The sequence below is a fragment of the Chrysemys picta genome, chromosome 2 (genome assembly GCF_011386835.1).
Source record: "Chrysemys picta bellii isolate R12L10 chromosome 2, ASM1138683v2, whole genome shotgun sequence".
NCBI lineage: Eukaryota > Metazoa > Chordata > Testudines > Emydidae > Chrysemys > Chrysemys picta.
The window spans coordinates 47,053,105-47,067,955 of record NC_088792.1 but is presented as its reverse complement, the minus strand read 5'-3'; the positions used below and the strand labels follow the sequence as shown (position 1 = coordinate 47,067,955).

The following is a 14,851-nucleotide window of genomic DNA, read 5'->3' as shown; positions in this document are numbered from 1 at the left end:
CCAGCTCCACTCCACAAAGACCTCTTTCCCGGGACAGTTTTTAGAGCGGGCTAGCTCATGCTTAGCCTTGTCTCGCCTAATGGAGCTTGGAAGGGCCTGGGGTGGGGTTTCTCTGTGTGCGTCTCTGCCCCTTCAGGTGACGGGGAGTGGAGTTTCCTCTGCTGTTCGCTGTCTCACTGAAACAATCGCTCATCTCAGTTCTGCGCAGAGTTAAATTTTCCTTCAATTCAGTGACCGCATTCGCTTGTGACATACACACCAGACACTACCTGTGCTGTGTTATAGAGACCTCCACTTCATTGTTTTTCTGTTAAGCGCTCCCGCAGTAGCTGTAGAACACTTACACACATATGTAGATCCTTCTGTTGGTCTTAAAGGTGCCACGGAACCCTCTGTTGCTTTTTACAGTTTCAGACTAACACAGCTACCCCTCTGATACTTGATATGTAGATCCATTATTTTCAGTGGGGCTGCTCACGTCAGTAAGAAATACTTGCTTCGCTAAATGTTTGCAGGATCTGGCCCTTAACTAATCGCTGTGTGCAGATTATCTCTGGTTAACCTATGGGGCAGTGTGCGCAGCACCGAGGTCTGAACGAGGAGGAAGTGAGGTATTCTGTTCTCATCTCCGATTCTCAGAAATGATGGGTTTGTTGTCTGATAGAAAAGATAATGGCGAATGTATGTAGTTGCTTACATACATACAGTTGGATGCCCAAACCAATTGTAAATACAAATAAAAGGAGTTTCTATGACACAAGTCAAGTCAGAGGGATGTGTGTGTGTTAAAAATTATATTTTAGAAGCTAAAACCTAGAAGTAAGACTTGGGAGGGAGCTCCGTAGAATAATGTATTATGTACTTCTTCCTTCACCTACTATTCAAATCTCACTAGTAGACAGCAGCTCTGAGGTGAACCTTGGCTCTTTTTCCTCTTTTGGGAGACCACAAAAGCAAAGACTTCACTACAAAGAAAGGATGGGAGGTGGTTGGGAAGGATCAAAAGACCTTCACTAGAAAACAAAGCAATTTAAACCACCAATTTTAATTGTGAGTTAAATCAGCAAGCGTTGACTTCAATCATCAATTTTCATCTTGTTTTGCATTTGTACTTTTTAATTATCTTCCTAAAGGTTGTTTCTCATTGGTTAGTAACCCTTAAAACATGTTGATTTGCAACTAAATGTAGTCTTTGCACTAAATTTGGTCCTTCTTTTTGCTAACCAGGAAGATATGCTATATTGATAGACATTTATTTAAGCAATTAAGCTTACATTTATTCAGATTCTTATTCAAATGCTTAACTTTTACATTGTTTATGTTAAAAAATAGTGAATAATGCATTCCTTACTTTGGTGGTCCCTAAACTTTTCAAGGTTGCACCTCCCCTTACCCCTGTCTGCCCTTGGCCATGGCTCGGGGGTGGAGGGACACGGACAGCGGTATGGGGACCAAAGCTGGGAGCGGTAGCCAGGGCCAGGAATGGAGCTGGGTGGTGCTCCTTCCCCCGCTCCTTGTGGGGACTGGCCTGGGCCTCATTGGAAATTCAAATCCAATTAAATGCACAAAAACTGCATTTTAAAATTGTATTTATTAATGTAATAAAACTACCTTAAATATATTGGGTATATAAGAGAAAAGGTTTATCAAAACATGTTGCATTTAAAACTAGCTGATTTATTAAACAAAGTAGTGAATTAAACTGATTGGTTCTCTTTACCATTGTCCTTCAACATTTTAGAACCAGTAGATCACATCCTCTCTCACCTAGTTTTTATGTATAGATTGGTAGAGGAAAACAAGGTTTCCTGCATATTCAGCTCTCAGTTGGTTTCTTAACTTCGAATGAAGTAGTCATTGAACTAAGCTAGTTTAATAAACTGAAATGAAGAAAATATTCTCTCTGGATCTGCAGCAGATGCTACTGCTGTCAAAAGGTGGTTTACACAGAGCTCTTCTTCAGGTTTGGGAAATGTGCTCATAGGCCATGTCTACACAACAAAATTGTCGACTTAAGTTATGTCGACGTACAACCACCACAGTAATTAAATCAGTGTTGTATGTCCACACTAGCGCTTTTTGTTGGCGGTGTGCGTCCTAATCAGGAGCGCTTACACCAGCTGTCAGTGTTGGGCACTGACAGCCAGACCCCGCCGCCCAGCTCCAGGTACCAGCCCCAGGCAGCCGGATTTGGGATGCCTGACACCAGAGGCTGGTACCTCTGTCAGCCACCAGAGGCTGACAGCCAGAAGAGTCAATGCAGGGTCTATACTAACACTTTGTTGACCTAACTATACCGACCTAAGTGCTATGCCTTTCACGGATGTGGAGTTATTAAGTTGGTGTAGTGGGCGACTTACAGCAGCAGGGGCAATGTTGTAGCGTAGACACTTAGGCCTTGTCTACACTACCACTTATAGCACTTAAACTTTCTTGCTCAGGGGTGTGAAAAAACACACCCTGAGGGATGCAAGTTTCAGTGCTGTAAAGTGGCAGTGTAGACAGTGCTACAGTGCTGGGAGCGCTTCCCCTTGCGGAGGTGGTTTTATTACAGTGCTGGGAGAGCTCTCTCCCAACGCTGGAGCTGCAGCTACACGGCCACGTTAAAGCGCTGCCGTGGCAGCGCTTTAACATTGGCTGTGTAGACATACCTTTACAGAGTTAGGTCCATGTAAGCTGCCTTATGTCAACTTAACTCTGTACTGTAGACCAGGCCATAGTGCCACAGCTAGATATAAGGGGAAACAGATTGTTTGTTTAATTAATGCATATTTCAAGGGACCACTTAAGGTGAAGTGGCCAATTAACACTTTTCAGGTCATAGAGGAGGAGGGAAGGGAGAAAGAAAAAAGACAGATTGGTGGTAGGTGGGGTTTGTTAGTAGGTTATAGGTTGTTATAATAAGCCATAAATCCAGTTTATCTATTCAGTCCAGGATTTTTAGTGTCTTGCAAATTTATGAATTTAAGCTCCCAGGCTCATCTTTTGAAAGTGTGCAGATTTGCTTTGAGAATGAGGACAGAGATCAGATATAGACAGGGGTGAAAGTAACTGAAAGGACTTACCAGTACGCAGGGTGGCCAGGGTCTTGGGCAAGGGGGTTGGGCTCTGGGCCCGGAGAAGGGGTGGGACCTCAGGTGGAAGGGGCGGGGGCTAGGCTCCCCCAGCCAGCCCTTCAGCGCTGCCCAGCCTGCGCCGCCTGGAGTTCCGCTGCCTGGAGCCCCAGGCCCTTTTAAATCGCCAAGCCCCAGGGCAGCTGCCCCTTTTGCGCCCCCCCATCAGTGGCCCTGCCAGTACGGTGCTTAAAGTGCTGCTGCAGCAGTGCTTTAACTTCGGCTATGTACTGGTCCGTACCGACGGCCACTTTCTTATCGGTACAGCTTTCTGACCTGTACCAGCTTACTTTCACTTCTGGATATAGAACAATTGTTTTGTTACAATAATTGCTATTGGGGCATATAGCGTACTGGTTGAGGTATACTACATGTTGTGATAGGCATGTGTAGGACCCATGGATCTTGAAAGCTGTGTTGTAGGTGTTGATCATTGTAGCAGTGGAGATATGTCTGCAGGTTTTGCATCTGTTGTTCTTGCAGGGTCTGGTGACTCTTTGAGTTGGTGTGTCCTGGTCTGTGGGGAGCTTGCTTCTGATGATGAGCTTGGAGAGATTGGGGGGTTATTTGAAGGTCAGAAGAGTGGGTTGAGGAAAGATTTCTTTCAGGATGTGGTCCCTATCGAGAATGGTCTGTAATTGTTTAATGATACCTCATATGGATTCCAATGTGCAGTGGAAGGTGACGACTGGTATGCTCTCATAGAGGGGTTATTTTCATATTGAAGTAGGTTCTTTTGGGGTATTTGGGTGTCCCACTCTATGATGTGATCTACTTCTCTGGTGGAGTGTTCTTGTTAAGGTGTGCACCCAGGATTTTCTTCTCAGAGTATATTCTGTGGTATCTGAATGTCTGACTGTAGATAACAGATTTCTTGATGTGCTTGGGGTGGTTGCTGGATCTATGAAGGTAGGTGTGGTAATCTATAGGTTTCTTGTATATAGCTGTCTGCTGTAGGAGTCCTTTGTTGAAGCTGATCCTGGCATCAAAGAAATTGCCAGTGTTGGAGAATTCCAGAGAGAGTTTAATGGATGGGTGGTCGCATGGGCGGTGGGTGAATCACGGGTGTGGGAGGCTTGTCCTGTCCCATCCCTTCCACTTGAGGCCCCGCCCCTCCTGCCTCCCTTCCCCGCTGAAGCCCAGAGGGCCCCCGCAGCCGCCAGCCCCGGGCCGTCCAAGCGCCTCTAGCCCAAGCGGGCAGTGCGCCCCACCTTCCAGCCCTGGAGCACCAGGTGGGCGGTGCACAGACCCTCCCCCTTAACTCTGGAGTGGGTGGCATGCAGCCCTCAGCCCCAGAACGCCAGGCAGCGCAGTCCTGGCCACCCCAAGTCCCAGTCACCCCAAGTCCCAACCACATGCCCACTGCCCTACCCCCAGCCCCACCCAGCAGGCTTCCCAGAAGAGGAGCTGGGGCAACTAGCGGCAAGCAGGAGGGGGCCTTGGGGTGGAACGTGGGTGGCTGCAGGGGGCTGTTTGGGGAGGCGCAGCCTTCCCCAGCCTATGCTACGCACCACCCATAGGTGGTAGTTCTTGAAGTTGTGGTGGAAAGCTTGAGGAAGTTTAGGTCTTATGTCCTGTTTCCTCTCCCCATCCCCATGATTGGAGAGGAGTTACCAGGCCATTTCACCTTGAATAGTCCATTGAAATATGTGTTAACTATTTATGCTAAACAATCTGTTCCATCTTGTACTTAGCTGTGGCACTCAGAGTACTTTTCCCAGACCTGAAAAAGAGCTCCATGAAAGCTCAAAAGCTTTTCTCTCTCATGAACAGAAGTTTCTCCAATAAAAGATATTACTTCATTCACCCACCTTGTCTCTCTAATATCCTGGGCCAAACAGAGCTATGAGGACACTGCATAAAAGCTGGCTTAGCACTTAAACAAATTCTGGATACAAAGTAGCAGCCGTGTTAGTCTGTATCAGCAACAAGAACAGGAGTACTTGTGGCACCTTAGAGACTAACAAATTTAGTTGAGCATAAGCTTTCGTGGGTTACAGCCCACTTCGTCGGATGCATGCAGTGGAAAATACAGTAGGAAGATATATACACACAGAGAACGTGAAACAATGGGTGTTACCATACACACTATAAGGAGAGTGATCAGTTAAGGCAGTGGTCCCCAACCTTTTTGTGACCAGTAGCACATTCATGTTTTTAGAAGAGTGTGGCGGGCGCCAACAATTTTTCAAGGCTTATTTTGTATTTGTTCATTCATTAATACGAAAAACATCATATTTAATATTACATAATATATGAATCCATAAGATTAAAAAGGTAATTTTACATGTAAACGGTATTAATTAAATTATTCGGCAATTACTCTTTCACCTTACCATGTGAATTTGCTCTTTTTTATCTACCTATAAGAAAAATTAGGGAGTTTTTACAAAATAAATATAAACATTCGGTCCATTCTGCAGAGGCGGAGCGCTGTTTTGTTTTGTTTTGTTTTGGCGGCAGTTCTGGGCAGTGCAGAGAGAAGCCTGAGAAAAGCCGCGAGGACAGAGAACACCAGCGCCTGCAGCACTCTGTCCCCAGCAGGCATGGGGTCCTGGCTTCTCTCCCCTGCTGAGCACTAGGCGGGCTCCACACCTGCCGGGGACAGAGAGCACCGGCACCCGCAACCCTGGAGTTCTCTGTTACCGGCAGGCGCGGGGCTGCAGCTTCTCTCTGGCTTCGAGATGGAGATAAAAGATATATACACACAGAGAACATGAAACAGTGGGTATTACCATACACACTATAAGGAGAGTGATCATTTAAGGTGAGCTATTATCAGCAGGAGAGAAAAAGAACTGTTTGTAGTGGTAATGAAAATGGCCCATTTCCAGCAATTGACAAGAAGATGTGAGGAACTGTGGGGGAGGGAGAAATAAGCATGGGGAAATAGTTTTACTTTGTGTAATGGCTCATCCACTCCCAGTCTTTATTCAAACCTAATTTAATGGTGTCCAATTTCAAATTAATTCCAATTCAGCAGTCTCTCTACCAATATGATATATGCCATCATGTGCCAGCAATGCCCCTCTGCCATGTACATTGGCCAAACCGGACAGTCTCTACGTAAAAGAATAAATGGACACAAATCAGACGTTCAAAAACCAGTTGGAGAACACTTCAATCTCCCTGGCCACTCGATTACAGACCTAAAAGTTGCAATATTACAACAAAAAAACTTCAAAAACAGACTCCAACGAGAGACTGCTGAATTGGAATTAATTTGTAAATTGGACACCATTAAATTAGGTTTGAATAAAGACTGGGAGGGATGGGCCATTACACAAAGTAAAACTATTTCCCCATGCTTATTTCCCTCCCCCCCACCCCCTACAGTTCCTCACATCTTCTTGTCAATTGCTGGAAATGGGCCATTTTCATTACCACTACAAACAGTTCTTTTTCTCTCCTGCTGATAATAGCTCACCTTAAATGATCACTCTCCTTATAGTGTGTATGGTAACACCCACTGTTTCATGTTCTCTGTGTGTATATATCTTCCTACTGTATTTTCCACTGCATGCATCCGATGAAGTGGGCTGTAGCCCACGAAAGCTTATGCTCAAATACATTTGTTAGACTCTAAGGTGCCACAAGTACTCCTGTTCTTTAAACTCTGGATAGAGGTGCTTAGCCAGGGACTTTCACCAGTTCAGTGGTATAACATTTTTTAAATATTTGGCTGCAAATATGTACTGCTTAATATTATTGTTTTAATTTAAATGATTTTAATGGGTTATAGTAAGTTTAAGACTTAACATAGGTTGTCAAAGTTTCAAATTAAATTTTCAATATGTTTATTTTTAAAATAAATCTGTATTTATTTTAAGTAAAAATCCAATTTAAATAAAAAAAAATATTAAATTATTTTTTTAAATCAACTTTTATCCATCCTGCTAGAAAACCACTTTAAATCCCTCCTTTACAAAATACTTGTGCTTTAATGCTTACCAATTACTCCCATCTGGCATTTGTTAGGCAAATGATGTGCTATGACTAAGGATATGATTTCATCATGGAGGTCACGGATTCCGTGACTTTAATGGACCTCCATGACTTCTTCAGCTTCAGCCATGCAGCAGGGCTAGATCTTTCAGTCCTGCCCCCAAGCGGTGGGGCTCCAGGCTGTCACCCCCACCCTCCTCGTGCAGCGGAACTCTTGGCTGTCAGGCACCCCACTGCAGAAGGGCTCGCGCTTCAGCCCCCACAGCGGTCAGCCCTCTCACCCCCATGCACAGGTCACAGGTCTCCATGAATTTGTGTTTATTGCCTGGGACCTGTCTGTGACTTTTACTAAAAATAACCATGACAAAATCTTAACCTTAACTATGACTTCTGCTAAACTCTCTTCATTTAATTGTTACTTCATCCTCTCCACCCAAGTCAACTAGGTTTGTCTGTTTTATCACCAGTTCTGTCCAGTCAGTCTTGTAGATAGTTCCTGCTCCAGAGAGCTGACAGTCGTCTTTGTTACATGTCTGTACAGCATTTAGCACAATGAGGCCCTGATGCTTGATCGGGTTCAAAGATGCTACTGTAATACAATTCAATATTTAAAGACTTCTACCCCAATCCTAATTTTGATATCTTCAAACTAGCAGAACATGAACATAAAAACTGCCATACATAGGGCATGGCTAGAGTGCTGTGAGTTAAACCAGCCTTCGGCGAGCGCAGTAGGGAAGCGCTGCAGTCTGTCCACACTGACAGCTGCTTGCGCACTGGTGTGGCCACTTTTGTGGCACTTGCGGTGGCATTGGGAGCGGTGCATTATGGGCAGCTATCCCAGCATGCAAGTGACTGCAACGTGCTTTTAAAATGGGGGGCGTATGGGGTGGAGTGTGACAGGGAGTGTGTTGTGTATATGTGGGGGGAGAGAGAGTGGGGTTTTGGGGGGCTGAGAGCGGGGTTTTGGGGGGCTGAGAGCATGTCAGCATGCTGTCTTGTAAGTTCAGACAGCAGCAGACCCCTCCTCCCCCCCCTCTCTCTCTCTCTCTCACACAGTATTCTACACTAATGGCTTGCATGCCAGCTGTCAGAAACAGAGCTTTGAAAGGGCATTTCTGCATTCCTACAGGAGTTCAAAACAATGACAAGAGTGGCCAATTGGGGGATTATGGGACGTTTCCGGAGGCCGATCAGAGCGCAGTAACCCAACACCTTGTTCACACTGACGCCCATGCGTAGCCAAGGCGCAGCAAACGTTATTCCTCTCGCCAAGGTGGAGTACCAGCAGCGCTGTAGCCGCACAGACAGAGCGCTCTACGTGCCTTGCCAGTGTGGATGGGGAGTGAGCTAGGGCGCCCGGGGCTCCTTTATTGCGCTGTAACTCACAAGTGTAGCCAAGCCCTTAGTCAGATCAATGGTCTGTCTAGCCCAGTGGCCAGTGTCAGAGGAAATGAACAGAATAGGGCAATTATCGAGTGATCCATCCCCTGTTGTCCACTCCCAGCTTCTGGAAATTAGGACACCCAGAGCATGGGGTTGCATCCCTGACCATGTTGGCTAATAGCCATTGATAGACTTATCCTCCATGAATTTATCTAATTCTGGAATTGTCATAATGATGAAAAACATTTTTAATCATGGTCTCGTTTATAACATTTCACATTTGCATTTTTCCCTTTGCATTTTTCAGGTAACCTTATCTTGGTAAAATATACTGGATTGAATGCATGGAAGACTGAAGTCCTCTATTTATCCTCCAAAGAGGTGCAGCAGCACTGCAAACTATAAATAGTAATGATAAAATCTCCATTTTGTGGTGAGACAAATTTGCATATAATCTATATTTATTGATCATAGGTAATTAAAGGGTTTTCAGTTTTGGGTCAGGGAAAAGATCATCTGAAATGGACCAGAGATTATCTTGTTTCTAGATTATAAAGGTAGAACTAGTTAGCTTTTGCAGATTTTTTTTTCATTTTATTTAATTTTATTGCAGTTTTAGGATTATAAGGGAGTGCCACTATAATCTATTTTAATGTAAGGAAGAGTAATCACAGCTTTGAGGTCCAGAAAGAATTTTCAACCAGTTGGAATGAATATGGTTCCAATCTGCCATGAATTGTAAGGTATACCTGTGTCTCCACATAGAGCCCCACTGAAGTAAAAGGAATATTTCATTTTAGAGCTTATTTTTCACAGCTCTGTTATTTGGGATCCTGGTAAGAATGTTCTACTTCCCATTGGAGAATAGAGATTCAGGCTCTTTCTTGAGGTTTCAGTTCTTGAATTGGTGGAAATGTGGTATTTATAATATATAAATTGTACACTGCATAGATATATTTAAAAACTGGGAGGAGTTATCAGTTTCTTATACCTTCAAAGATTCTAGAGTTGCTCAGGCTTTTGGCAAATTACAAAATATAGTAACTCCTCACTTAAAGTTGTCCCGGTTAACATTGTTTTGTTGTTACGTTGCTGATCAATTAGGGAACATGCTCATTTAAAGTTGCGCAATGCTCCCTTATAACATCATTTGGCAGCCACTTGCTATGTCCACTGCTTGCAGAAAGAGCAGTCCTTTGCAGCTAGCTGGTGGAGGCTTGGAACCAGGGCAGGGATTTCCCTACACCCGCTCTGAATTTCCCCTCCCCCTGCCCCAGTTTTGTGAATTAGTTACATGCAGTGTTGCCAATTTAGTGATTGTTTGGAAATTTGAATTGAAATTGAAACATTAATACATACTTTAAAAGCATATAAAGTGTATGATAAAATACGTGTATCTAAAAAAGTATAATAGATTTGAAAAGTATGAGCATAGACTAGCTTCCTTATACAGCTTTTGTTGTTATGACGATGTCAGTGCATTCATTTCGGTGATGTTGGCCAAATTATGATTTGTAAGCATGAGCTCTCCCTGACAGCTAGTGATGAGCTGGGGGCTGAGGGGAAAGGCTTCAGGGCCAGATTGTATTTATAGTCGCACATAATTTACCTAGATATCCAGCAAACAGAGCTGTGTTGCCCAAGTGATAGATTTTGGCTGGGGTTGAATGCGGGGGTGGAGGGAATTAAATGTTGTTATTCTTATTGTATGAGTAAAGGACATTAGAACTGTACTTAGCCTGTGCTGATTGAGGGCATCAAGAGAGAGTGTGGGGACAGGTGTTTTGCTTGATGGGCTGCCTGAGTCACAAGTACTATTTGACCTGCCCCGCTCCACTGTTTAAAGACAGAGCTGATTAAGCTCCATAGATAGTCTTTTGTTTTGTTAAGTGACAGCTACAGCTGAAATCACTGATAATCAGGTCTAAGTGGAAGAGAGGGCCCAGTCTGCACTAGCAGCAAGGTTCCCCCACTGAGAGCTCAGCTGAAATCACTGTGAGCTGGGTGGAACCTCAAGAGACATGCGAACAAACCTGGGTGTGGCATCATACTTTCTATTTAAGCAAGTGATACCACACACTACAAACTGGAGACCAATGTTAAGTGCACTGTCACTTGTTCATCCTGAAGTTGAACACTGGTTCCGAACAAGACCAGCAAATGCTCACTATCTTTCTGTGAGAAACTCAACTGACTGGCTAGAAGCATATGGTGCAACAGTGAAAGACTCAACAGTTGAAAAAGTGAAGACCTCTCTTACCACATTCAAAAAATTTGCATACATGGCTGATGAATGCACAGATGCAAATGGGCAAGTGTTAAGTCATTGTGTACGTTATATTGATGTCAGCGGTAGGCCAGTAGATGCATTTCTAGATGTTCAAGTTATAGAAGACACAGTCTTCATCTGCGACAACCCACATCTTAGAAGAATTAAATGCTTGTCAATTGGACCCCAAACAGATGGCTGCTTGTGCATTTGATGGAGCTGCAAACTTCTCTGGAAGACCTGGTGAAGTACAAGCTTTGCTCAGAGAAAAGGGTAACCCTAATCTCTCCTATACACAGGGCCGGCTCCAGGGTTTTGGCCGCCCCAAGCAGCCAAAAAAAAAAAAAAGCCGCGATCGCAATCTGCGGCGGCAATTTGGCGGGAGGTCCTTCGCTCCCAGGCGGAGTGAGGGACCGTCCGCCGAATTGCCGCCGAATACCTGGACGTTCCGTCCCTCTCCGGAGCAGCCGCCCCAAGCACCTGCTTGAGAAGCTGGTGCCTGGAGCCGGCCCTGCCTATACACACTGCAGAGGCCCTCTACTCCAGCTAGCGCTAGTACAAGCTGCAGACTCTTCAAAAGACATTTAAAAAGCTATAAATTTAATGTCTTCATTATATTCTTTTTTCAGCAAGAGTCCAAAAAGGCTGAATATCTTGGAAAATATAGAAGATACACTGGGACTGAAGTTCAAATTAGTCCAACCTGGGAAAACCCTCTGGCTTTCTCATGAGCGATCCTTGGCTGTTGTCTTAAAATTACTCCAGCCGATATTACTGACTTTGGAAAGTATCTACCAAGATGGGATGGATCTAAGTAGTGAGGCTGGTGGATTACTTTTGCTACTACATTCAGAGAAGACTATTGCCATTGTCTCTCTTTCTATATGCATCCGAAGAAGTGGGCTGTAGTCCACGAAAGCTTATGCTCTAATAAATTTGTTAGTCTCTAAGGTGCCACAAGTACTCCTGTTCTTCTTATTGTCTCTCTTGTAAGTCTACTGTTGAAACCACTTGGGTAATTAAACAATACCATCCAGGCATCTGCTACAACAGTAGTAGATCTTTGTCCAGCAATAGAAGCTAAATTTGGATCAATCAGAGCTATCCATTGAAAAAGTACTGGAAGATGCAAAGTCCAGGTCTTCACTAGTGGGGGGGGGGGGGGGTGTCGATCTAAGATACGCAACTTCAGCTGCACAAATAGCGTAGCTGAAGTGGGCGTATCTTAGGTCGACTTACTGGCCGTGTGGACGGCAGCGAGTCGATGGGGAGCGCGATCGGGGATCGATTTTATCGCGTCTACACTAGATGCGATAAATCGACCCTGTAGATCGATCACTACCCGCCGATCTGGCGGGTAATGAAGACCTGCCCAAAGACTTCAGTCCAAAGTTGACTAATGAAGGCATTTATATTGAATCCTTAAGTGAAGAGGACAAGAAGTGTTTAAGACAACTGAAAAAGTACACAGACTTTATTCTTAAAAATCTACAACAGCGACTTCTAGATTCTGCTCAACCTCTAAGTAGCTTTAACAGATCCCTGTCCTATAAAACACTGACAGTTGAGTGAAGTGAGGCACTACCAGCAATGGGGTTGCCATGTGCTCAGGACAGAATAGAAAATTTGAACACAGAGTGGAATATCATAGGACGAATGAATGAAGATTTGACTTCAACTTCTTTTTTATCATCACTAGTGGCTCGACCTGATCTTTATGCTATGTTTCCTGGGATGAAAGAAGTAGGAATTCATCTCTTGCTATTCCCAGTCACAACAACTACAGTTGAGTGTTCTTTTTCATCATTGAATAGAATTTTGTGTTCTGAAAGAAGTTGCCTTCTGCCTGATCATGTGAATGAACTAAAGAGCATATCAATTGAAGGAATGGAAGTACTGGACACACAAGAAGCCACCAAAGATGAACGTGTTGCATTCAAGAAGTTCATTAACAGAGTTGTGCAAAATTATAACAAGAAACCAAGAAGGTTGTAGATGTCGTGCTTCACAGAATGCTTGAGTAGCCAACTTTAATTTGTGTGATGATTTCAAAACATGAGTTTAATAAAATGGTCATGAAACAGTTTTCAGTTTTTACTATTGTGCCATACAGCCCACCTTCACCCTCACAGTCTCACCCCTCATCAGCCCTGAACTCCCCTCCCCCATAAATTCAAACACCCCCCTAATTTCAATTCCTGGGGAAAACACTGAACCAGGGTGGACCGACAGCCCGCCCCAGCAGAGGAAGAGAGAAGAGGGGGGACCAATATCAGGGTGTCCCCCTCACCCCTGCTCCTGCCACCCGCTTACCCCATTTCCATAGAGCACGGGGGAGACACGACAGGGCTCAGGATGGAGGGATCTTGCAGGCAGAAGCTGCTGTCTCAACTTGCTGATCTAAAAAGGCAATGTTCTTAGAGTGAGGTCAGCGTACTTAATGGGGCAATGCGCATCACACACACACACACGGTGTGTGTCTCTGTCTGCCAGGCTGTCTCCCCTTCCTCCATTCATAGAGTGTGAGGCTACATTAACAACAATGTGTTAACCCTTGAGGGCTCAGCCGAATGCTAGTTCATCATTTAGCTATGAGGCATTCCCTGGGAAATATCCCACCCTCTTCTATCCTCTGACTCCACCACCTCAACCAAGCTTCACAATCATCATTGCTGTGTACAGTATTAACTTGTTTGTTTAAAACTTATACTGTGTATAAAATATATCTATAATATAGTCTTTTGTCTGGTGAAAAAAACTTCCCTGGAACCTAACCCTCCCCCCTCTCCCCCCCCCCCCCCCCCCCGATTTACATTAATTCTTATGGGAAATTGGATTCACTTAACATCGTTGCACTTACAGGTCACATTTTTCAGGAACATAACTACAACGTTAAGTGAGGAGTTACTGTACAGTAGAACCTCAGAGTAACGAACTTACTAGTCAGGCACTAGGGATGTAAAATATTAAATGGTTAAATAGTTAAAATGTAAGTATTAGTCCAAACCATTAACCCTCCCTTGTTCACCCACCTCCTTCTGGGTGGCAATCAGCTGTAGAAGTCCTTGCTGGAGGCTGGGGCCTGTGCACGGGTCTCAGACAGGTTCTCCTGCAGCAGAGACACCCATTTTGGGATGCTGCAAGAGGTGTCTATGGCAACCAGGAAGGGGTGGGTATCACGAGAGGTCACTGAAAGCCCAGCCCCCTCTTAAAGAGGCTGAGTTGATATTAACACTCTAACCCCAGCGGGGGTCTTTCGCCCCAGCGGTGAGGAGGATCCTGTACACCCCTTAGTTGGTAAAAGCAGTCCCTTAAGCCCCATTGTCCTGAGGGGAAATACTTACACAGACCCAGGTGGAAGGATACCACTCACTAGGCCAAGAAATGCTGGCAGTGCAGGGAAGTAGGGTGAGCAAACCACCAGTCTGGGGGTTTCGCGGGGAGTGGCCAGCGGGGCAAGGGTATGTATTTAGGCTGCGGGGGCCCCGTCGGGGAGGTAAAGTAGTCCCTGGCCTCCCCTCATGAGCCACTGGAAGGAGCTCAGCTGTGGAGGCGGCCGGAACACTGGTCAATCCTGTGGCTTCAGTTGATAATTGAAGGGAAGGGAAGCCGTTGCTGAGGTGGTACGGCGCCGTTTGTGGAGGCCACATCAGGACAAACTAGGTACCTTGGGCTGCTCTCCCTTTTCCTGGGTACTGACAGGGCCGCCCAGAGGATTCAAGGGGCCTGGGCAAAGCAATTTTGGGGCCTCTTCCATAAAAAAAAGTTGCAATACTATAGAATACTATATTCTTGTGGGGCCCTTGCGGGGCCCGGGGCCTGGAGGAAATTGCCCCACTTGCCCCGCCCCCCCCCCGGGCGGGCCCTGGGTACTGAGGATGTAGGGGGGGTGCTGGGCCCCCTCCAATTGGCCCCAGGCCCTCCTGGCTAGGCCTGCTGTGTCACCCCCGATATGAGCACAGCTGCCCTTCCCCATCTCTCCGGGGCATGGGGGGAGGGGAGACGTGCCATCCTAGGCATTGTGAGGCCCGAATCAGTTAAATGGTTAACTGATATAATTTTAATAGTTTAAATGGGTACTTTTTTAACGACATTTACATCCCTATCAATCACACACCTCATTTGGAACCCGAAATCA

At 45.2% G+C, this 14,851-nt stretch overlaps 1 protein-coding gene across 3 annotated transcripts in view; it reads left to right on the top strand.

The window, feature by feature from the left end:
* KRIT1 (KRIT1 ankyrin repeat containing) overlaps nucleotides 1-14,851 on the top strand; it is a 53,314-nt gene that overhangs the window by 446 nt on the left and 38,017 nt on the right. For 2 of the 3 annotated variants that reach the window (XM_005282400.5, XM_005282399.5), the window contains exon 2: nucleotides 8,752-8,877. The gene's annotated coding sequence lies outside the window, so the exon portion shown is untranslated. Of the gene's footprint in view, nucleotides 1-8,190; nucleotides 8,335-8,751; nucleotides 8,878-14,851 lie in introns of all 3 variants that reach the window. The other variant, XM_065583074.1, reaches the window with a different exon arrangement.